Genomic DNA, 3,425 nt, shown 5'->3' with positions numbered 1-3,425 from the left:
TGAACTTCAAGAGATTCAAGGCTTAATTGTTCTGGAGTATTGTGGGTTTGAGCAGTGGTAGTTGATTCCTCTTCTTCTTGTTTGGATACTGGAGAACCAGCATGCAATTGGGAAGTACGAGGTGATGTGGAGGGAGAATTACTCTTAGAATGGTCTGTAGATTTGTGTTTGCTTGCCATTCACAGTTGAGCCCTCCTTCTAGCACCAAAAATGTTGATACCCCGAAAATCGTTGTATCAACATTGGGGGATAACCACCCGGTCCGGACCTTAATACAGCTCCTTCTCTGTTTGGAATGGTGGCTCCGACTAGGTATAATGGGACCAACTTCCCAATAATGAATAAAAGGGGTGGATGAACGATTGATTATCTAATCTAACGATAGGTGAATAACTTAATCTATCAGCAAAAATAAAATAACTACTACTAATCTCGGGAACTATTATTCTTTGAAATGTAGCGCTTGATGATCTTTGTTTATTGACAGGCATATAGATGACTCTATCTAATAAACATAGACATTTATTCATTCAATGATTACTTTGTTTAAATAGTTAAACAAAGTGATTAACACAATATTGCTACACTTATCATTTATATTATCGATACATATATGATCAAAAGAAAAGCATGCTGTAAACATCCAATAGTGGAAGGAATAAAGAATGTTGTTAAAAATGCATGCATATATCCGATAATAGCAAAAATGATCAAATGACAATTCATATAAAAAGAATGAACTCAGACACAGATAATAGTACCATATGAGCTGCTAATCAGTCCCAATATCAATCGCTATTTGAAAGTCTTCTTCCGACTCAGAAATACTTTCAAACAAAGACAGTAGTGCACATCCGCATAAAAGCTTCTTTGTCAAAATCAGAATGATTGGCCCAGTTTTATAAAAGAATATGCTTGAAGTACAGTAGTACAACTTCAGGTTTTAAGTCATATACAAAACTTACTACCCTTTGTAAATACATGAAAGGGTCTATAAATACTTAATTAAGCTAACTACCTATGAAACTAAAATCCTACTTAATTGGTATCACTTGATTCTGAATATCTCCTTCATGGCAATCTGGCAGTCGGTGGCATGAATCATCACTTAGGTTGTTTGCCTTTAAACCTGAGATGGCATGTCACAAGCATTAGTTCCACTTCTGGTGGTCTGTTGAGACAAGAATTGAGTTGGGCAGCATAGGTGGCATCCTATATATTGGGAATGATATACCCGATTGCATCTGTGAGGCATTTGAGGGCGGCTCTCTGGCTGTATGGTTTGACTAAGAAAAACCAATAGGTGTCCCATGTCAAACTGTTAATTCCTGCGATTAATCTCCCATTTTTCTCTAGTTCCGGATAACATGACTGCTCCAATGTTTTAGCCGCTGTCAATTTACCTGGAGTACATTGAGAAATCATGTTAGACAAGTAGAGAGTATCATTAACCAATTCAACCAAATTACTTGTGGTTAATTTGCATCTTGAAATTGCTCTCTCTGCTTTTATTAATTAGGATTGCCATTCCGTAAATAATATCTCCTTATGTGATTCTAGGATTTTTCGCAAATTAGCCGCCTGTCCCTCATCGGTGTCTTGCCACTCAAGAAAATTAATTAGCGTTTCATCGACTTGATCCAAGTCTATTCTAGATTTTTCCGATTTTTCACCTATTGATGTCGTCAAGTCGTATAAAGGTTCCGCCTGGGCGATTTGTTGACATAAAAGCTTTATCTGTGTTATCAATGCCTTGTTTATCTGTAATGCCTCTGCTTTGAATTCAGCTAGTTGTGGAAGATTCTTTGTTTTCTCTAGCTGGGCTGATAGTTGAGCAATTTGCTCATCTTTCGACTTCAACATTTGTTCATTCACTACTTTTAGTTGTGCTAATGCCTTAGAAAAATCTTTCTGCTTTTGAACTGCACTGTAATCAATCCTCTGTTTCTCTTCCTGCAATTTTTTAGTCAATTGATTATTTATTTGTTGTTGTGTAAACAATTGGCGTTCTGCTTGCTCCATATTCTGTTGTGCCTCTGATAGTTGTGCTTGTAGTGAAAAGATCTCCTGGTCTTTTCCTTTTAATAAATTACTCACCTCTGATGCCCTGTCTATTGTTGCTGCCGAATAGGCTCCAACATATTGGGATAGTTTTTTTAGGTCATCAGAGGGGTCAAATTCCTCTTTCCAAACCACGTTGCCCGTCACTGTTTGTTCAGGGAATAGGGAAGGTTGATCAGTCCTTCTCCTTTTACGCTGTCGTTTTACCACAACCTTGTGTCTTGGGCTGTAAAAGACATCTAAGGGAGGAATTTCTTCTACTTGCAAAATAATCTGATCGGAGGGATCCTTAGGGATTATCTCTACTTCTTTAGAACTGGGTAGGCCGCTGGTTCCACTTGGAACCTGTTTTGAGGTTGTCTCTTGTGTGTCAGACGCTTTTGATGTTTCGGCTTCCTTCGAGCACTCAAGATTACTGATGATTGAGTCGAATTGCTGCCATTCTTGGAGCAATTTCGGGTCAATCTGGGCATCTACATTCACCTCTGTACTACTCTGTTCCTGCTCTTTTGTCTGGGTTTCCTCTTGTTTTTCCATATGCACTTCCTCTTGTTCTTTTAATCAAACATGAGGTTCCTTAGTGAGTCGCTGCTCAGGCTCACTTGATTTTGTCGTTGGAGTTGTTGCTAACAGATCTAGAGGCAGAGTTTGCAACCTCTGTTCTCTAAGTCTGTTGAATTCAACTAACCCGTCATCTTTATATTCCACTCTGGCCAGCGATTTAACTTGGGACATTGACTTAACTGAGGAGAACAGGTCATCGAACGTATCTTCTTTATGATCAAACTTTGTCAATTTTGCCTGTTCAAGTGCATTATAGGCAACTTTGTTGGGATCAAATCGCCTATTAGGAAGAGTTGCTAGACTTAATGCCTTCATTTTTTCAGCTTCTTTCTCTGCATGTTTAAAGTCATGCAAAGCATAGACACCGCATCTTAGAGGAAAAGAGGGCCAAATCTGCTTCTTTTTGCTCTTTAGAGTTTGGGTAACTCCTTCGGACATAATCTGATATGCTATCTCCCTAGCCAACAGTTTATCGGGTACGTACAAAGGGAGGACATGAGGTTTGGCTTGGCTGCCGAAAATTCTTATATAAGTAAATTTTTCATCTCAGAACCATCTTCCTATGGATGTCAAATCAACCCCTGCTTGGTAGGAAATCTTAGGAGTAGGTTTATCAAAAATAGAGTAGTGAATGGGTAACATAAAACCATTGCAGACTTGATATAAATGGTGCTTATAGTAAGTTTTCCACAACTTCTAATGGTATATATGAATGGGCATGGGGTCTTGTGGAGTCCACCTCCATCCAAGCACAAGAAATTCAAAATTAAAACATAGGGTGTCCAAGATATAAGTACTAT

This window comes from Pinus tabuliformis, chromosome 3_1 (assembly GCF_031772625.1).
Source record: "Pinus tabuliformis cultivar Carrire ecotype Pingquan chromosome 3_1, CPIR1, whole genome shotgun sequence".
Classification (NCBI taxonomy): Eukaryota; Viridiplantae; Streptophyta; class Pinopsida; order Pinales; family Pinaceae; genus Pinus; species Pinus tabuliformis.
The sequence above is the reverse complement of the archived record's forward strand: the minus strand, read 5'-3'. Positions refer to the sequence as shown.